This window comes from Pteronotus mesoamericanus, unplaced genomic scaffold, assembly GCF_021234165.1.
Source record: "Pteronotus mesoamericanus isolate MK-2021 breed Mesoamerican mustached bat unplaced genomic scaffold, CSHL_Meso_final contig_50, whole genome shotgun sequence".
Classification (NCBI taxonomy): domain Eukaryota; kingdom Metazoa; phylum Chordata; class Mammalia; order Chiroptera; family Mormoopidae; genus Pteronotus; species Pteronotus mesoamericanus.
In genome coordinates this window covers 17261219-17283453 of record NW_026555186.1, presented here as the reverse complement: position 1 = coordinate 17283453, position 22235 = coordinate 17261219, and the positions used below count along the sequence as shown (strand labels likewise).

Here is a 22235-nt window from a genome sequence, read left to right as displayed (position 1 = left end):
GAATCAGAAAAGACTGTGGGAATGGTTAGAAAATGTATATCATTTTACAAGGTTCTCAGAGGATTTTTTTTTATGCACACTAAAGTTATAACCTGCTGATTTAGACACAGTGAGAATTTGCTTCCATTTCTTGAACTGTAAAATGGAGATGGTAAAAGCGGGGTTCTTGAAGGATTGAGTGACTCCATGTGTGTCATGTGCTGAACAATGTGCTATTTTAGAGTGTTATATTATTTGCTATCATCTCTAATATTGTTATTGTTGTTAACTTTTCTCTAGGGAATATCAGTGCTAGCTGGAATGGAAGCAAATTAGAATGCTTCTAGTCCTTGCAACTATCACATGCCTTAAATACCATAATGAAGCCACACAGCTGAAGAGCTACCCTCAATTTAATAAAATTCAGGATGTTGAATAGCCATCCTAATAATTTTCCATTGTTTCCTATTGCACAGGTAAATTTTCTGTTTAAGCACTTTTTCTGAAAGGGTTACATTTATTTTTATTACTTCAGAAATGTTAGATGTCATTCCTAGAGTCATTGCTGTGTTTTTATCTTGCATGCAGAATTCAATTTTTATATTCTTATAAAAATGGCATTAATAAAAAATAACAATGCAGTGACAGTGAGTCATAATATGAGATGTGAATTTACATGGGTTCCCCCAGCAGTTCCTGAGGCAGGGAAGGTGTGTGCATCTCTGAGGGGTCTGCTTCATGAGTGAAAGTATGTGTGCAACCACTACGAGACAGTGGGCGCTTCTGCCGGGTGAAGGCCATGCTGGCTGAGAGGCACTGAAGGTCATGAAGCGAATGAAGGCTTGATGCAGGGAGGGCAGCCACATTAGAAAGCCTCCTGGGATCAATTAATGTGATTCAGCTGGGAGAGAATAAAGGCAGGGGAACATTTTCCTCTAGTGTTTCCACTCTATTAGTGACATCCACATCATTTGTGCTTGGCAATGTGATTAATGAGAACAAAGATGAAAGGATTTTATCACTAAGAAAGAAGGGCTCTCCTCTCGCCCTCTTTCTGTGCTAAATTTTTTATTAGTGCCTAATGACAGTATGCCTGACTCCATGACAAGCTTTCAGGAAACTGATGCAAAAATGAGTTTGGAAGTAGAGTGCCAGCCTGGTTGTGATTTCATGTAGTTTGCAGTATGTGCTTAGTAGGAGCACAGGTTTGAGTCACAAGTAAATATCCTTTTTATTATTAGAGTTCTGTGTTTTGTATGAAGGCTGATGATTTAGAATTGTCAGTGCTAATAATTTTTCATAGATTCTAATGACATATTGAAGACGTTATATTTTTAAACATTGCTCATCAAATCTATTCTAAGATTACATGAAAATTTGGATGTAAGTGGATTCTGATGTGCTTTACATGAAACAAAATATGTTGTGATAGAATTCAAGATTTTTATGAAAGCATATTAGATGGGAGCTATAAAAAGGAATGTGGGGGGAAATAGAATGTATCTCAATTTAAACACCATGAATATGGTTTCTGGATCAGGTTGTTTACTTATTTAACAACGCTAATTTTGTGTCAGTGTATGGCACAGAGAAATAGTGCAAGTGCTTGATGTTGCAAATAATAGTAGCTCTCTCTCTCTCTACGAGAGAGAGAGCTACTATTAATATCTACATTTTACAGATGAGGAATTTGAGACACAGAATGATTAAGTACTTTTCCCAAGACCACACAGCCCTGTAAGTATGATCCCTGTAGATCTTTATAGAAGTGTGTTAAAATCTGGGCAAACGGCTGTATAGCTCTGGTAAACACATTATCTAATTATGTATGGTCCATTAGGTTTAGTCAATAAACACATAGACAGGGGTAAGACTGAATCTTTAACATGTTCTATTTCTGAGGCCTTAAGGAAGGTTAAATGCTAAGTGAGGCGGGGATGCCTGGCCACACCCGATCAGTCGTTTTTACTGTGCCCTTTCAGAAACTCCTTTTTCATCATGTAGCTTCTTCAAAAAAAAAAAGGTAAAGAAAATACTACTGTGTATTACTAATTTCTATTTAGTTGATTTGATTCTGTAAAATTCATTAGGTGTTATAAATTTATCTTTCTTTGGTTCATTATGTTCCGTTTATACTGTAAAGTTCCAGTCACCCTGTGAAAAAGCTAATTCGGTCATGTTATGGGTAGAACCAATGTTTATACAAATCTCTCTTATAGACATTTATAAAAATATAGTTAACATACAATTATAAAAATTTTTATGACAATACTAAACAGTTTAAAATATATTAAAATACAAGAAATTAAAAGATTGCTATAATTGCACATCCATACCAATTAGAATTAAAATTTTATTATCTTGTCATTTTTTATCTTAAAAATCATAGATAAAGTTGGAATTCTCTTTATTCTGCATCCTGATCCTATTTCCCACGTGCAATCAACCACTATCATACAATTAGTGTGTATGCTACCTATTCAGTTTTATTTGTGCTTTTAAAAAAAAAGATTTTATTTACTTATTTTTAGAGAGCAGAAGGAAGGGAGAAGAGGGAAACATCAATGTGTAGTTGCCTCTCGCACACCCTTTACTGGGGACCTGGCCTGCAACCCAGGCATGTGCCTTGATTGGGAATCGAACCAGCAACCCTTTGGTTTGCAGGCCCGCGGTCAATGCACTGAGCCATACCAGCCAGGGCTGTTTGTGCTTTTAAACACGCAAATACAGCCCTGCTGGTGTGGCTTAGTTGGTTGGAGTGTCATCTGGTAGACCAAAAGTTCAAAGTTTTGATTCCCAGTCAGGGCACATACCTATAATAGGCTGTGGGTTCAATCCCGGGTCAGGGCTTATACTAGAAGGCAACCAATCAATGTTTCTCACATTGATGGCTCTCTAATAATAATAATAAATAAATAATAATTCTAATTTTAAGTATAGCGGGTGAGGCAAAAGTAGGTATACAGTTTTTTGGATGGAAAATAATAATAATTAATAAATAATGTATTAGTACAAGAATAAGCTGTTTTACATACTCACAACTGTAAACTCACTTTGCCCCATCCTGTAGTTTATGAGTACCATATCTTTAAAAGTGGAAGTCTCGTCTACTAATTTTATTATCCTGGAGCATAAATTTCAGCCCCTTGCTCAGAATCTCAGTCTTCTAGTTTCACTAATTATGGAATTAATTTTATGTATAGTTCTTTGAAAGGTAAATTTACTCTATTAGCAACCGTATAGCAAGTACATCACAGTGCTATTATATTTTAAAAAATAGTTTAAAACTTATTGGACAGAATGTGTATCAGTTTTTATCAGTACTTTTTTGTCAGGATTAATTCAGCAGGCCAATAATAACTTTACAAATCTTTGGCAAGAAATAGTAGGGTTTTAATGAGTAACATAGAAAAGCTTTGGATTTTCATTTTTTTAACTTTTTTTATTGGTGTTCAATTAGAGTTGTCCCTATTTTCCCCCCATTGCTCTCCCCTGCCCTGCCCACCCTCTCCCACATTCAATCCTCCCCCCTCATTGAAACCTACATATATAAAATTTAACAATTGTCTGTTTGTATTAATGCAGTTCCCAGATATGCAGAGATAGAGAGATTGAGAAATAGACAGAATGAGATTATTTAGTTATTGATTTTAATCCTCACCAGAGGGCATTTATTCATTGCTTTTAGAGAGAGAGGAAGGGGAAGTGCGGGAGGGAAAGAGAAATGAGGGAGCGAGAGAAACATCGGTTGGTTGTCTCTGGGATGTATTCCCCACCAGGAATCAGACCCGCAGCCTAGTATAGGTATGTGCCCTGACCGGGAATTGAACCCACAATGTTTTGTTCTATGAGACAATGCTCAAACTAACTGAGCCACACCCACCAGGGCCAGAATGAGATCATTTAGATCATAATGACAGGGAAAAAAAATGGAAAGAGAATTAATATGGTGGAAATAGATGGAGCTGAGATAATGAGAAATTATTGTTCTTCCCTTATGGCCTGCCCCAGATTGACTCAGTCTGGTGTTATTTTAGCCATCTGATTAAAGGAGGGGGAACAAAGTATCAGTTTCTACACTATCTGAATGCTGAATGTTGTCAAAGCAGGTCCAGCTGTCAGAAGTCAAATTCAAAGTCATTTGGGAAAACTTTGAAAAATGCCTGAAAATATACTTGATTTTGATAATATAATTGAAACAGGAAATTGTAGCCAAATATGAGAACAAATGGAACAATGCATTGGTAAGTAAAATCCACAAATAATCATAAATGTCATTTGGCTGTTTCCCCTTTCTTATCCAACAAAATTTCATGAAAATTTCTAACAAATAAGACTGCGTGTTATATAAGATTTATAAGCATTTTCCTCAACTCTTCTCCCTGGTTGAGATACCAACAAAAAAATAACATAAGCATAATATACAAGAGAAAGGAGATATATAATGTGTTAATAATATGCTATCAATAAATACATCTCTGGAATAATTCATCATTGGCAGTGATGAAGGCATAAGAACAGAGTTTGCATTAGATTAAAAGAATCTAGAAAGTGTGGGTAGGTTGTAGCACATGAACAACAATCCAATCTGATTGTGATTCCCAACCAGCTTTTAGGGAGAGCACAGCAGTGCAATCCTAGTGGAAAAAAAAAATGCAGACAATTTGAAGGGAGTGGAGAGAGCAGTAGAAAGTATGATGAAAGAATTGAAAGATTATGCAACAGAAGATTTTTTACAGCCTGGCTAAATAAATGAGTGGCCATATTAGTTATTTATTTTTAAAAGAGGATAAAAACTTCAGAGGAAAGAGATTTAATAAGTGATACTAAGGGCAATTGGAGAATTCCTGGGACAAAATAAAGATTTCTTATCAAGAAAAATTTCCTGGGAGTATGATCTGTCAGGATATGAAAAACTTTCCAAAGGTACTTGATAAGAATCCCCTTAAGACATACAGAAATTGAAAAGACACCCACAGAAAATAGTGTGAGAGACATCATTTCATAGTTACAAGAGAGGAATAGCAAAGTGCAAGTGTTGACTTTCTTCATTTGACATTCCTATTGGACATGAGAGAACTCCAAGAGGCCGTAGATCAAATTGTTAATACACTCTCATTCGGAGTCTCTGCCCCATATTAGCTGTGAGCAAGGGCAGATTACTTCAGATTTCTACATCTTAGTTTCCTGGTCTGTAAAATATGCATAGATTTATGGTACCTTACTAGGCGATCATTAGCATCAATTATAAAACTATGTACAATTTTTACCTCATGCCTGGGGCTGTCAGTGCTCTATAGTGAGTAGCTATTAGCTAACCCATTGCTTTACAAGATAATTGAAAGTAGTCTGTGTGACCTTTAAATACCAAAGTAGTCAGAATAGAAATACTGATGAGAAATTTTTGCTTTATCTCAAAACAGCATTAAAAATACACAAATGCAGTATTTTTTCAATATAAAGGTTAATCAGGATATGACATTAATAGGATTTACAGTACCAGTTCTATCTGTGAAATACTTGTATATTATGGGACTGGGCCTTCTTTCTTTATTTTTAATATGACACTAAGTTAAATATCATATTTTTGTTTCTTTAGATTAGCCTTTTTGCCCTATTATGAGCATAAGTATGATTATGTTACTAATGAGATTTTGAGAGATTAGTGTGTAATAGACATTCTCATTGAATTATTAATGTGCAGAATTCTAGTGCTCTGTCCTTTGCCAGAATCCCCACATTTCATTTGGGATGAAGAGTGAGTTCTCTACAGAAGTGGAAGCTTCCAAAGCCTTTGTTGATTCTTTCATTAAATTTCAAATGAAGGTTTTCCTACTTTCCTGCCTCTCATATTAAGTATAAGCCCCTCCCACATTTTTCAGCTGTAAAACTCAGCTAAAATCTCCATAAAACTGTTCTGGCCCCATCCCTGTCTCCAACCCACGACTTGAGCTCTTCCCACGTCCCTCCTTACTGAGTGAGCTAGCCAAGCTCTGGTTAGTCGTGTAATTGTTTACACACTGTGACATGTTCACATGCACGTACTTACCCTGTCCCGTCCAGCATCAGAAGCTCCCAAGGAAATAACGCACATCTTCTCCTCTAATACTCCCTAAAGCTCCGCTGTGTCCCCGAAGGGATTCAGTAAACCTGCAATTGAGTGGAGCCTCCTTCCCGCCTGCCCCCACCCCCACACCTGCCTCCCATTTCTGCTAGTTGTCTCCTGCAGAGCTGCGTCTAAAGTAATTGAGGCTTGGGATTTGTATTCTCATTATGCTAATGGTTATTACTTTCTTTATTTTTGAAAAAACAGTAGTTGGGATCCAAGCTAACCATGCCATTTTCTGCATACCACTGGGCACTTCTCAGTCAGAAGCTGCCTCTCAGTCTTAGGCTCTCCCTGGTCTTCCTCCTCCCCCAAGTAGGAGAGGATGAGAGGAAGTTGCAATATTTATACTGAGATGGAGAGCCTTGAGCACTTGATCCCCAAGGCTGCATCTGGAAGAATGTTTCAGCTCAGCTGCTCCTGGATTTTGGGAGTTTTCGGGGTTTTCAACAAACGCTGTCAGAAATTAAGTTTATACCTGAAGAGCAACTTCATCTGTATTTTGCATTTCTCGCGACTCCCTGCTGTGTTTCTTGCTGTCTGGAAACTTCTCAGCAGAATAGCAGATGCTTGGAACCTCAGCCATTCTCCTCACTCAAATTCCATATTTTTCCTTGGAATATTAGTCAGTTGTTTGGTTTTTTTCCTCAGAGAACACTATTTTCATAAAACTAGGAATCAGTGTTAGGCTTTCAGCTGTGAAATAACTTCAAAAAATGCTTTATAGCAAAAAGGTGGTGTTCTTTTAAAGAGTTTAGTTTTTACCTTTAGTAGAGGGCGGTTCCTAGGAATTTTGTGCTTAGCTGAAAGTATTAAACCCTTTTCCTTATTTCCTCAATGTTGTTTTTGCCCCTGGCTCTGCAGGAGAAAAGATTAGGTGTGAAGGGCCTCTCTGATCCTGACTCAGCCTCTAGCTATGTCTTTTAGGCAAGTTCCTTTAATTCTATGGACTTCCATTTCCTTCTGCGGTAAAATGATGAGTGGACAGATGAAACAGGTTCTCCTTAAAGCACCTTCCAAGCCTAAAATGCTATGATTCTAACATTAAATTGGCAGCTTCTCGACACCAGATCAGACGTAGCATTTGTGTGCTGAAAATATATTTGGGGCTATTCTTGACTTTTTTTTTTTTTAAAAAAAAGAAGAACCTGATGAAAAATGAAGACTTTTGAGTCAGTATTATTGACTTCATTCAGGGTGACTTTCATGTCCTAAGGAGCAGTAAGTAAGAGGGACATTCATTAATTGAGTCCTAGGTAATACCTCTTTTATTAAGATTAATTACTTATTTTTAAATCAGTCATTGTGAACTGACATAGCCAATTTGACCCTTCATAGTTATCAGGTTCTTTTGGTAATTATCACAGCCTCCACGTAATTAGAAGAGGATGAGGTGCATAAGTCTCCTTTTCACAAGAAAGCCACCGTGTATAAGGTTATATCAAAAGCAAATTTTGGGTGGAATTATGATTTACCAACAAGCTTTTGTTACCAAGGAGATGCAAAATGTTCTCATAAACTTCATAGACCCCTCAGATCTTTGTTCCTTAATCATTGTGATATGTGTTTTATATGGAAAATTCACACACCAGGTTGTTGAAACAATTTTCTTGAGGCCAGATTAGCTACCTCCCTAGTCAGACTAGGTAACAGATCCCACTTAAGATCACAGGACATATTACCCAAATTAGTAAATTCCAAACTAAGGACACTATTTAGATTCCTACATTCCTGTTCATCAATAGTAAAGGTACAATTTTTTTTTATTCAACCCACATTTCTTGAACACCATTCAACTCACCTATAAAAAGGAATTTTTATAATCCATTATATAAATTAACAAATGTTTTAGTTATAGATGAAGATAGTAATAGTTGCTCCTGGGAAGAGCCATGTTTGGAGTGTGGATTCCACAGTGCATTCGTCTGTCAAAGAATGCCCCTAAGATGGAGAATAGAACTAATCCTCATGTTCCTGCCTCTCTGTCTCTGTCTCTGTCTCTGTCTCTCTCTCTCTCTCTCACACACACACACACACACACACACACACACACACACACTCACTCTCTCTCCCTCATATTATACTATTTATGCTAAAGCTCTTTAAGATTCATTATTTAAGGCAATATACAACATGATTAAAATTTCTATTAGTACCAAGGGATATTTTCCTTTTAGGAACAAGACTGTCCCCATTTTTATGTACTTCTAGGAATAGTCAATGAATATTAAAACAGGAAGAGGTAAATGAAACGTTTTTACATAAATAAAAACATGCTATAAGTACTGTATGTACCTTGGGGTTTTGTTTTTTTTTTAACATATACACAAATCCTCCTGGATATCTCACTCTAGTGGTGTGTAAAAAGCAGCTGTGTTCTGCAATATATTTATTGTGTAAGTATATTCTATAATTTATAAATTAATTTGGTTTTTTATTTGTAGAACAATTCATGTTGGTTTTGTGTCTAACATTTTGTGTTTTCCTTGGAGTCTCAGACGAAGGGATCATAATTATGTGATTATTCCTATTTTGAAAATATTAGGTCTAATTTAAACTGATAAGTGCTATTATTCATGACACCATAGATTGGCAAACTTTTTTTTTTTTAAAGGGACCAAACACATAAATATCTTAAGTGTTGAGGGCCATACGGGTTGTGTCACAACTACTCAAATCTGCTGTTACAGGCACAGAAGCAGACCACGGCAGAATGTAAACTGATGAGCAAGGCTGTGTTCCAGTAAAGTCTTGCTTCAAAAGCAGGCTATGGGCTTACTATGGCCCAAGGCCCAGAGTTTGCCGAGCCCTCCGACTAGACCAGCATCTGGAAGCGAGCGGCCTGTGGGTGATTTTCGTAACTCAATGAAAATTTTTTGAATTAAAGATTGAGTTAACAAAAATAAGAATTAATTTGCAGAAGAAGTATAAAATCAATCCATTGTTTTACCATTTTCTGTCTTTGAACATGAGCTATGTTGCTTTTAGCTGAAGATATTTGTATTGCAGTCTCTGGCCATTTATGCCTCACTCTCATGTACAGATTTTAAAAATATGGTGTTGTTAATCAAAACTATTTCATCAAGAAATAGAAGTTCTCTAACAAAGCAGAGGTGCTACTTTGTGCAATAAGTTCCTGCTGTCTAACTGTTCTGCTATAAACTTTACTGATTACCATGTTTGTATTACTGGTTTCATTGGAAGTTCTCTTTATGCTTTATCTAATTTGTCTTTTCTTGTTCATAATAAAAAAAATTGAACATCACTAATATGCATATTCTTTTCTTTAGGTTTTGAAAAACTACTCTGTAATATTTATTAAGAGCCATTATTTTATCAAATACGTATATGTTTGTGCTTAAGCAGAGAAAACTAGAAAAATGTCTCCATGTAGTACAATTTTGTACTCTTCCAACCCTCAGCCCTACCCCTATCATATTGAAAATATCTGTATAAATATGAGTCATGTTTTGTTAACAATTGATGCATTCTAGAATTCATTTCTTCCTAAACCATGAAGCATGATCTATAGGTAAGATGTTAAACTCCCCAAAACCTCTGTAAGCCATATGGAGGGAAGAGCCTGGGTCAGGTAGAGCTGTGTTCACATTCTGGCTTGGAAGAGACATACTTCTAGTTCTCACACCTGATAGCCTTGTAACTCAAGTACAAAATGTCAGCCTTCCATTACTTCAGCTCTTTGGTTCAAGCATATTGTTTCTGATATCCTAGCCTTTAATTATTTGAATTCCCAGTTTTGCTCAAGAAGGTGGACCTATGCTAGGTTAGTTAGCCTTAAGCTAATAGTTGAAAGGATCATTGTTGGCCCCTATATTCAACTCTCTCATTTCCTGATCTAATTGGCACCTGAACCAACTGGGGCATAAGTAACCATGAAATCCTTACTGGCCACATCTTCCCCTGGCTCACGGAGAAGTGTCATGAAAAAGAACAGAGATGAACTTTTGTAAACGGATTAGATTGGGTGAAGAACTTGATTCATAACTAAGTCCACAGAATCTGAAAACCCACTTGGCTAGCCTTCAAGGCACTGGTGTCTCTGGGGATGTCAGGGTCTGATTCTGTATTTTATTTCTGCAGGTTTAAAAACATTGGATAACTGTGGAGGGGTACCAGAGGTCCAGGTAAAGGTCTACAGGTGGATAAAGATTATCAAACTTAATCTCCAGAATTACATTATGAGATTGGTAGTGCTGACTTCTTTCTGCCACTTGCCCAACTTCTTGCAGCTAGGATTCAAATACAGACCATCTAACTCCAGAGCACTGACTTTTACATTGTGCTATGAATCCACCATTTTGAATAGTTTGATTTCACAAAAAGGATTAGTGGAAATTAAAATAAGAAATACTCACTGCATTACTGTCCCAAAAATTATCCTATCAAACTGTTGGGAAGAATAAATACTATAATGTGTGTCCATTGCTATGTATAATTCCTGGCACAAAGTTAAGCAATGATTGAAATGTAGCTATTACTATTAGATTCCGGACAAATTACAGGAAAGTCTTAATTTTTTAAATATGGTGCTAACGATACCTAATTTTATTAGTATTGTCATTAAACAAAAAACTAAGTGCACAAGAAGATCTCTCTCTCTCTCTCTCTCTCTCCCTCCCTCCTGGGAAAGACATAGCCTGGGAAAACTGTCTTGGTTTCTCTTTTTAAAAATTGAATTCGGTGAGAAACAGCTTTCAGTGGTTGAAAAGTGAGAAGTGCAGGGAATGAGATTCTTTCCTGTGTTTATGTTTTAGGCTTGCCTTCCTACTTTCAACTTTATCTTCAGAGCTGCCTCCTGGCTGGGGATGTGTCTTCCTCAGTTTAAGGAAGGTGGCAAGAAAAGTCCAAGAACATTTTGTTTGTGTGTAACCCACATGACTAATGATGGCCTTTACCTAGGAGCCTCCAGATAAGAGCTTGGTTGCTAAGGCAGAGAAAGGCCTGGGGGAGCAATTGTTTCTGGTCTCTCTTATCAAGCCCAGCACCATCTTTTATTTATGCTATTTATGCCACAAGAACATAGTCAGTATTAAATTCCAAAGAAAGAAGAAAAAAAAAACTCATAGAAACAGCTGTGTCCAATACACAGCTAGTTAACTCGAGCGAATTGCTAGAAATGGAAAAGTTTCCATTTCTTTTGTGTTTATTCTTAGTAGTTATAAAAACTGGCTTTTGTAAATAAGGGAAGCCTGCTTTTAAACAGCTTTGATTAATATCTGTCATTGACGCATTAAGGTCTACAAAGTTTTAGAAAATTAAAATAAATCTGATGGAAAGACATTTATATACTGCAAAGAAAATACTTGAAGTATCCAGGCCCAATAGTTCCACTTTGTTCCACCTTGCATGTATTTGGATTATGGTCCTTTTATGTCTACATTGTCACTTAGATTGAAACCTGCGAGCTATCACTTAAGCCCAGAATTGGGCCCCACTAAATGCCTTGCTCATGGGCACCACACTGTCATTGTGTACATGTTCATTGCTGATGCATTCTAAAATTTAAAAAAAAAAAAATTCCTTGAACAGCAGAAAAGACCCAGCACTTAATTTCCCTGGGTTTATGAGCTGTAGCAAAGCAACCCTACAGATGAGCGAATTCTCCCAGAGTAGGAACTCAGCTGTGTCCTCTCCAGTTTTTACCTAGTTTTCAGCACGGTACTGGCAACTCTTGAAGTTTTCAGTCAACACTGGAGAACTGAAGAAGAATCCACAAAATTCTGAGGGCAAACTGAGCTAGGTGTGCCTTGATGCAGAAATCTGTCCATGGCCGAAATATTAGGTGACGGGGGAAATGGAATAACTAGCACAGGCAGTCAGGGTCCCACTAAGCCTAATGCATTAATTACAATAAACAAGTACTTGGTGCTTGAAAGGATGAGTTTTTCAAAGTAATCCAAATTAATATCAGAGAGTGGCCTGGCCTTGGGGAGGTGAGAGTCCTCTGCTTTCAAATTAAGGAAGCAGGGCTTTTGTGTTTTCTTGTTTGTGTTGTTAAATAAGACTTGGTAACTTGTCATCTGCATAATATTGTGTGTTTGACTAAATAAAGGTAAAATCCAAGATATGGGTTTGGTAGTGTTATGTAATATCATCTCTCTTTCTCTCTCTCTTCCCCCTCCACCCCCTCTCTCCACCTCCCCAACTCTAGCTTGGGCTCAGGAACTAACGTTTTCTCAGTACCCTCTGTCTCTGTCACCATACCAAGCAAATACTAAATGCTGAATCAATGTTTCATGAATTTCATGTACGTATCTCGCTTCAAGTCGTTATGAAAACATTGAAGAGGACAGACAGAGCTCTTCTGACCACTAGCAAACCTCTCTCTAGTAGATCTCAGCACCTCAATCTGTACTCTTTGGTTACAGTTGTTCAACCAGTTACTAATCTAAGTAATTGTAACCAGTTGAACAACTGAACCCAAAGGGTGCAAAGTGGAAACATTTCATTGAGAAGTCAGCTAAGGACAAAGGAAACAACGGCCAGATCCCCCTTCAGCTTGCAAAGGGAAAATTCCTTGTCAAGCAGAAGCTGCATGGTACTTCCGTAGATCACCATTAACTTGTAATGGTGTGTATTAGTCCTTATGTATCACCTAGTCTTTTCATGAGGCCTGTTTGAAGTGTAAGATGCTTACTCCACAGGGCATGATATGAACCATGTGTTAATTATTGTCTGCAAATAAGCAAGGATATGAACAATAAAAAGTTTTGAAAACTAAGACATGTTTCTTTTATTAATACTTGTGCCTCTAGGCCGAAGTGACGTATGCAATGTGAGATGTAAAATCTGATGCGAAATAGAAATTGTTTGCGGTTTATAAGAGGGAATGTATTATACCTGTGTGCATTTGTGGTCAAGAGTAGGAGGCTGTTAGGTGATTATTCTAAGATTGGTTTCCAAAATAAATTTCTTAATCTTGAGATCATCCTCAAGGATAGTGTTTACCACAAAACATTGTGGTAAAGCTATTGCTTCAGAGTGTTTTCTCTATAAGGATCTAGGAAACATTTCTACTGATGCTTCAGCATCGAGAATAGCTCCATATTTTCTGAGTAATTCCAAACTGTAAAATATTGTGTTCTCTTTTCATATTGGCTGCTAAGAAGCTCTCTTTTCACAGATGGTACCTGTGGGATACATTTTGAACAATACCTTTGTTTTCTTATTCTTTCTCACACCATCAAATCTTTGTTGAAGGAAAATTACAATTAATAAGTGCATAACAAACCAAAAACTGTTTACAGATGTGCTTGCTGTTGATGTATGAATACACCTATCATCTGGCATCCCATCTTATTTCCTTCTACCATATTTTTATTTACGAGGGCTCTCTTTTTCCTTGGAGATTAGATTACCTTCTACCATGACTCCTATACCAGAACTACACTTTACATCGTTATCCTTCTCTCTGCCTCCAGACTCCTGTGTCCCTCTGCACGGGCCCTTTCTTCTGTGGGACCTCAAGCCTCAATGCAAAACTGTACAGGAGTTGAGCCACTTTTCACAGAAATCCAAGAATCCATAGCATGTGTGAATTCAACAGTTTTACTAACACCTCAAAGTGTTGTAAGATTCACTCTGACCATGCACCGCACAGTGTGCTGTTGGCTTCCTGGTCCGATCTCCTCACCTGGTGCTCCTCTTGGAGTCCTAGCTTTGCAATGTCAACACTTCTACTCTCAGCTGTGCCCCTCCCTAATTGAGAAACTCTCCGGGGTGTGTTCCAGGGCCCCGTCTCCTACCCTATCCCTGAATTCTGAGTAATAGCATTTTCTCCACCTTGTTTACATTTGCTTTTCAGTATTAATTGTTTTAGGGAAAGCATTCGCTCAATTACTCAATCAGTCACTTACATTTTTTTTCTTAGATTTTTTAAAAAATTAAATCTATTGGAGTAATATTAGTTAATAAGATTACATAGATTTCAAGTGTTCCTTTCTATGATACATGATCCATATATTGCATTGTGTGCCCGCCACCCCAAGTCAAATCATCTTTTGTTACCATATATTGGGCACTACTACCCCAAAACCCCTCCTCTCTGTAAACCCCTATACTGTTGTTTGTGTCTGTGAGTTTCAGTTTTATATCCCACATATGAGTGAAACCATGTGGTTCTTAGCTTTTTCTAACTGACTTATTTCATTTAGCATAATAGTCTCAAGGTCAATTCATTTTGTTGCAAATGGCAGTATTTCATCTTTTCATATGGCTGAGTAGTATTCCAACATATATGTACCACATGTTCTTTATCCATCATCTATCAAAAGACACTTTGGTTGTTTTCATGTCTTAGCACCTGTAAATAATTTTGCAATGAACATAGGGGTGCATATATGTTTGCTAATAAATATTTTCAAAATTTTGGGGTAGATAACAAGAAGAGGGGTCATTGGGTCATATGGTGACCCATATCATATGGTGACCCAAATCTATTCTTAATTTTTTGAGGAAACACCACCCTGTTTTCTATAGTGGCTTCACCAGTCTACATTCTCACCAGCAGTGAATGAGAGTTCTTTTTTTCTCCACAACCTCCCCCAACATCTGTTATTACTTGTCTTGTTGATAATAGCCATTTTAACATGTGTGAGGTGGTATCTCATTGTAGTTTTCATTTGCATTTTCCTAATAGCTTGTGCAGTTGAGCATCTTTTCATATATCTGTCTGCTATTTGTATGTCTTCTTAGAAGTGTCTGTCCAGGTCTTCTGCTCATTTCCTAATTGGATTGGATGAGTTCTTTATATATTTTGGATATTAACTCCTTGTCAGAGCTATTGCTTGCAGATATCTTCTCCCATTCAGTTGGTGCCTTTTTGTTTTGTTGGCTCACCCTTCCTTCCTTCCTTCCTTCCTTCCTTCCTTCCTTCCTTCCTCCCTCCCACCCTCCCTCCCTCCCTTCCCCCTCCTTCCCTCCCTTCCTCCCTCCCCCTCCCTCCCTCCCTTTCTTCCTTCCTTCCTTTCTCTTTCTTTTTTTTGCTGTGCATAAGCTTTTTAGTTTTATATAGTACCATTCGTTTATTTTTTCATAATTTTTTAACCACTCAGACTGCATTCTCTCCCTCTTACTCTTCCAAAGGAAGAGAAGAACTATCATCAATGGCATGAGCAGCTGCAAAAGCAACACCAAAAGCAACACCAAAAGCCGGCTTCATGCTCAGGAGAGAACACTACGACTTGCCGTTAGGGTTTCGGGTGCTGTACACATTCAGAGAAACTTCTCTAGTAATGAACTATAGAAATGATCCCTGAAAATATAGTCTTCCATTCATTCATTTTTGTCTTTACTTCCCTTGCCTTTGGGGTCAAATTCTTAAAATTTTCTCTAAGATCAAGATCCATAAGTTTAGTACCATTTTATATGTATCTACCATATTCTAGTTACTAGAGACACTACCATAAATAAATAACATAAATAAGACTCATTTTTCTTGGAGTTAAAGTTCAAATTAAGTTTAGGGGGAAGCACAGATTTAAATAAATTACCAGTTAAAATATGTGGTGAGTGCCATGATTAGCAACATGCACAGGGTTTTACGGGAGTGGCAAGGAGCAGGCTTTCACCTAGCCTGGCACAGGAAGGTATGACAATGTGAGTCTCAAAGAAAGAGTATGGGGTGTGGGGAGGAGAAGGAAGAGCAGAAGGAGGAAGGAAATAGCAGAAGCAGAGACACCAAGGCAAGAAACATCATGACACGTGAATGACGGGACATTAAATAGGTTGTTAACAAGATCCGAAGCTGGAGATAAACAAGATCATGTACTGGACAGCTTGTGTGCCAACTTAAGGATTCTATGTTCATCCTGTAGTTGTGAAGTCTCCAAGCAGTTGTGGGACGAGCTCAGATCCTAAAGGCCAAATAAAGAATAAACATGCAACGGACAAGATTAGAAACTAGGAAGATAAATGGTGGCCACTGCTTTGATTCAGACAAAACATCATATAGGCATGAGCTGGGTTAGTGATTCAGCAATTGACAGAAGGATGCTAATTCCACAAATGGTTAGAAGATATAGGCAGGTTGTATGAGTGTCGTTGGGAGAAGGGGACAGGTCTTTTGCTGGCAATTGATAAGACAGAAGAAGGTGAGGTTTTGAGGCAGGTGTAGTGAGTTTTAGATGTTTTAAGGGGACTTAAGTTCTATCAAACATGAGGTGGGGAAATCTAGCAGGCAAATAAGTATCCAGACACTTCATGTGTACATTTATATAATACATGCATATGTTTATTATTCTCCTTTGCTCATTTATTTTGTATGTTATATAAATATGTCTGTGACATCTGCTAATTTTTGTTCTCCCTTATTGTTTTTCTGGCATGCAGTAAATGTGATTTATGAGTTGATGTCCATTTCTATTTAATGGTTGCAGCGTTGTCATTAAATTTGATGCAATTTATCCCAATTTGATTGATCGTAAAATGCCTAAGTTATATTTTTTTTACCTTAGTATCATGATTTATAAAAGGAAAATAAAAACATCAAAGGTATGCTTGCCCAAACGTGGGATCTTGGTAATCTGATATGGTAACACAAAATTATTTTCTCATTAGCCCACTACTGCAAAGTTGTATTAGTTTCTTTGCAATTAATTGATGACTTCACTTGAAGCCAGAACCAATAGAGATTATAATCACTCAGCCCTGCAGTTCTCAATGTTTTGTTCTCTCTTTTATTAGTTTTTTAAGTATTCCCAGTTGACAGCTGGATACAGTTCAGTAATTTTCATGCAACTTCCTCTTGTAGGGTATTGAAATTTGTGAGCAGGGATTCCTGCCGAGCTGCTATTGGAAAGCCTGCCCACTATTAGATGAAATCTAGCTACACAAGCTCAAGGATCTTGCCCGATTGTCAGGTCAATATTTTATAGTCCCTGTGCAAAAGAAACTATTAATGATTCACTCAGAGGGCGACTGTCTAAATTTGATATAACTAGTAGATGGTGATTTAAATGAGTGATATATTGACACTTAATTGGCACTAATTTAAACTTAGGAAGACTTTGGAAAACTAAATTGCTTTTTGATTCGGCTTAGAAAAGGTAGAGATGCAAAGCATTCCTGTTTTTGTATTACTGGTTTTTAAGTATTTATTAGGGGAGTGGAACAAGTCAGTCCATAGACAAAGCTCTACTGACCTTTGATCACCAAACCGTGCTCCCCGCCTTCCTTTTTGTTGCAGTCACTGCAGCCATCACTCTCACCTCGTCGTCATCATCACAAAGAGCTGTCACTTCTTGGATGTTCAGGTTTGCCTGTGTTTGAACCAGACATTCTGGGTTTAAAGCCTGTGCTCTTTTTTTTCTTTTTCTTTTTTTTTAAGATTTTATTTAGGGGAAGGGAGAGAGAAGGAGAGAAACATCAACGTGCGGTTGTCTCTCACATGCCCCCTACTGGGCATCTGGCTCACAACCCAGGCATGTGCTCTGACTGGGAATCAAACCAGCAACCCTTTGGTTTGCAGGCTGGCACTCAATACACTGAGCCACACCAGCCAGGACTAAAGCCTTCATTCTTAATGTCCTCTTCATACCACCTTCCTAATAGCCCTGAGACTCCCACAGGGAGAAAAAAAAGTTGGCATTGTGCTTTTAAAATTGATTTGAGATCCACAAGTTCTATTTCCATTGGTACTCCTTATATAATTTTGGAAGGAGATGCCAGAATTAACCTTATAAATTTATAAAAACATTGAGATACTTATAACCACCTGTTATGTAGCCATAATTTATTGCCACATTTATTATATTAAATTGTAAAGCTATTTCTGATTCTTATTCCTCCCTTCTCCTTCTAAAAAAAAATCTGTTTGATAATTTAGCATGCTTTCTTCTGTGCATTATAGGAAATGATGATTTCTTTACAGACTTGTGAGAGTCACACATTTTCCCAGCTATCAACTGAGAAATAATAGAAATGAATGGGTTTAGAAATTCTGCTTCAAGATCTCAAATGGTAAAAGCCATTGACACTGAAAGCTCTGCTGTTCTGTTGGAGCCTGTGGGAACAGAGAGGCACAGAGTGCACACGTCCCCAGCCAGCTAATAGCCTACTTTGAGGTCTCTCATCGGCCCAAGTACCAGGCGAAACCTCTGCTCTCAGGGAAATTAGGCAACTACCAGGGCAGGATGGGTTTTTTAGTTTTAGGGATGCAGAAATTGGGGTTTTTAGCCTGCTCTAAATCTGTGATGCGTTAGTGATAGTCTGTGCTAATGAAAGTGGTTCTTTGAATCAAAAGCTTGTGGATCTTCAGAAGAAGAATGTTGATTTGATGCTGTCATCCAGATCGCAAAAGCTGAATATGTAATTATGGTTTTGCTCTAAATAGATTTGCTTGTGGACTATAAAGCCTATCCCATTACTTCATGTTCTTGCTATTTCCCATCCTTAAAAAAAAAACCAAATTAAGTCCAAAAAACTCTCCAAGCTCCATATGTGGGCTAACATTCTTTTAACACAGTATTGCAATGTTTTCAAACAAGTAAGTTTACAGGTAAAGTTCCTTATGCAAGAGTTTGAGTGTGCATGGGCGTGGTGCTTCCTCTCTCTCTTCTACCTGCCCCTTTATGTTGGTAATGGTTTTAAAGGGCCCATGGGAGACACAGTCAACTTCTCAAACATCCATACTATATAGAAAGCCAGGGGCCAAGGTAATTACCAGGTGATCTGTTAAAGGGGGTACGGGGCCATTTCCCTCCCCTTTAACAAGTATTCAGACATACCTTGGGCAACCGTTCACAGTTTAAAAAACAACAGTTTAAAAAACAAGGCACTTCCTCTGGTCATTATAGAGAATGCTGTTCTTTCTCCTTATTTTCCCCTGCATCCTGTTGCTCCTCTCTAATCTTCTAGTCAAAGGCCCGTTCCTTTCAGAAGCATTGAGGCAAAATTAGGAGTCTCTTCCACTGGGCCCAGATTCTTTCAGTAATTGTTTTATAACATTAGCATATTAGACTACATTTGTCTGTATATAGGCCTTAATCCTCAGCAGAGGGCTATTTGTAATGATATAACTGGTGTCTATAGGTCTTCGATGTATGCCCACTAAAAGAAGAAAAAAGGACAGAGAAGTTTGCTATGACAAGTGGGACCAAGGGCTAGATCCCATTGGGACAATTCGGCTGGGTTGGCCATTCGAGCCCAGGTCATGTTGCCTTGCCTCAGTTGGTGGTCAAATCTAAGTCCTTCCCCTGGCTGTTGTTTTTCAGTAAATATGTATGCGATCCCAACTCATCATAGTAGAAAAGATTTTGGTAACAGCTTACCTGATCCCTGACTGATACGTGAATATCCTGAATGGGTCTTGGTTGAATTGCTGTCTTACAACATGGTTGATCTTGAGCAAGAGGTTTTACCTCCCTGAGCTTCATTTTTCACACCCGTTAAATAAATATCACACACCTTACTCAGCGGTTTGTTGTGAAGATTTAAATGAGATACGCGTTGGGTGTACATAATACAGAAATATAGTAACATGATAAGTATTCATTGAATGAATAAACATAACTCCTAGAATATAGAAAAAACTCCCATTTTCCCACTGCTGCCTCACACACTTGCCCCTCAGGTCTCAGATTCGCCTCGCTGACACCCCAGAGGATACTAAGTCCCCTTGTTACCCACTTTCTTGGTCCTCTGTATGCCTCCTTTATAGCACTTAACACAAAGATTATTAATTAATTACACACTTTTACTTAATGGGTGTCTCCTCTTTTGGAATGTAAGCCCATAAATTCAGGGGCTGTCTGTTGTATTGTTTTTATCTCCAATGCTTAATATATATCTGATTCTCAATAGGTACTGACTAAATAGATGAAAAAACTTCATTCAACTTGCTTAATATGACCTCTAACTTAAATTCACCCCAAATTACTCCCAATTCAGGAATGTTGTCTCATTCAACTTCCTCAGCAGTAATATTAACAAAACTACTGTAATTCTATACCAAAACATGTCATCTTGATTGCAATGCTATGACCACACACACACAAAAAATTTCCTTGAATTTCTTTTTCAGACTAGATCTATTTCTGGATTTGCTTATGGATGATTGTAAATATTGATTTGATCATTCTTTATTTTCTGATTTTTTAAATTCTCTTGTGTTTAATGCTTTCCACTATATATTCCTTCATCCCTTCAACAGATCTTTGTTGTGACAGCCACTCTTCTAAGCACTGGGGAGGGACACAAAGATGTGTGGCACAGTTATCCCAGTCAAGGAACTTACAAAGTAACAGAAGAGATAACATCTGCAAGCTTAGTTAAAGTCTGACTGTGGAACAGATACCTTTAAAAAGATACAAACCAAGAGCTTAAATACTTTCTTCAGTTTTTATTCTTTCCTATATTCTCAGCTTTTCTGTATTTAGCACCAAATAAATGCACTAAAATACAACTTTTAATTCATTGCTCAGATTACTGTTAGTGAGGTTTACCCTTACCACCCCCCTCCCATTTATTCCTTAGTGTTGCAATCTGCCCAACCCTAGCACCGTTCTCTATCTCTGCTTCCCTGCTCAATTTATCCCATAGCACTCACCATCTTCTTTAGTACTACATAATGTACTTATTTATTATTGTTTTATTATTATCTCACTCCACTAGAATATACGCTCCATATGGTTCAGGATTTGTTAGTCACTGATGTATCCCTAGAATAAGCTCTTGATATGTTACAGGCATTCAATGAGTATTTGCTGAATGCATTTATTAAATGAAGTAGGGAGTAGCAGTTTCGCCCCTAGACTAGACAGATGACCTGTGTTGTATCTATCATCAGCTGTGTGATCTCAAATGACTTATTTCAAGCCTCCCATTTCCCACAAGGACCTATTGTAGGGGAGGCAAATCTTTACCTCTACCTTATTCTGGTCTCCTGCTGGGCCTGAGAATTAAATCGACATAAAGAAACACATACAACTTAATATAAGTTTTACATGACACATGAGTCCCCAGAAGGGAATGAAGACCCTGAGAATCTGCAAAGCCTACATGTCTTTATACTAGGTTGTACAAAGAGAGGCAATTGTGAGAAAGTAAAATATATGCGGAAGTTAAAGAAGGTAAGAATTATTTTTACAAGGCCTCTTTGTATAAAATTTTCCTAGTCTCTTGTGATAAGAATGTTTATTTCTTCCTGGTATCAGGAGGGCATCTTTCACATGGGAGTTTTATTTCCTGCTTTCTGGACAAAAGAAGGGTAGGTAAGAGCATGCTTTCTGCATCTGGTGTTTTATCAGGTGCCTTAACCTCGAAGTAATTCTTGTGCCGAAGTAGCATATTTGAAGGTGGCATATCCTGCCACACTTTACTACCTCCTGGGGCTGTTGGGGATAAAAATGCATGATGCATGTAAAGCATCAAGCCCCTAGTTAATGATGAACATTGGCTGTTTGTCAAGTCAATCCTCTCTTCTTCCCTATGTACACATAAATCATACCTGATTTTCCCATTTTTAAAAACTGTAACTAAGGGTTACTACATAATGGTTTCTATGTAATAATTCTACACTTTGAGTTGAATGATTTTGAGAAATGCAAACAGTATGAGTTGAAACAAGTTTAACAAGAATAAAATCAATATACGCCATTCTCAAATATATGCCCAATCTCTGTAATTCATCTCAAAGGACTTCGAGGTTCAGTATGTATTATGCAGAGAGAGTCGCTAGACTGCAAACAAGAGTGGGATTGACCTTGGCATAAATAGTTCATCTAACAGGTAGCTAATGGAACAGTTCAGCCATTTCAACAAACGTTGCATGCCTACCACGTGTTACACACAGTGACAACATTTGGTGATGCAGCAATAAAAGATGCTGTATCTGCATCTTTTCTGCCTGTGGCTGCAATCGTAATATACTGTGAAGAGCTAAGAGCAGAGAGGGGACCTGAAGAATGGGGGAGGCGGTTAGGGTGGCAATCAGTGAAAGATTCAGTAGAGGAGATGACCCTTCAGTGGGGCTGGTTGGCATGTTTTGTTTTTTGTTTCCCCCCAAATTCAAAGACATCTTAGAGCCTGGATGTTTGGGTTGTATGATAAACACAAGATATGGATTCAAGTTGTTAATTGAATTTTGAAAAAGAAAAAAAAAAGATGATCGTGGAAGGTTAGAGACCTTGAA

General features: G+C 37.7%; 1 protein-coding gene and 1 pseudogene across 1 annotated transcript in view; one reads left to right on the top strand and one right to left on the bottom strand.

Annotated features, from left to right (window-relative positions):
* PDE4D (phosphodiesterase 4D) overlaps positions 1–22235 on the top strand; it is a 670126-nt gene that overhangs the window by 51148 nt on the left and 596743 nt on the right. The gene's annotated exons all lie outside the window — the stretch shown is intronic.
* LOC129074758 (uncharacterized) lies at positions 15151–15375 on the bottom strand (annotated as a pseudogene).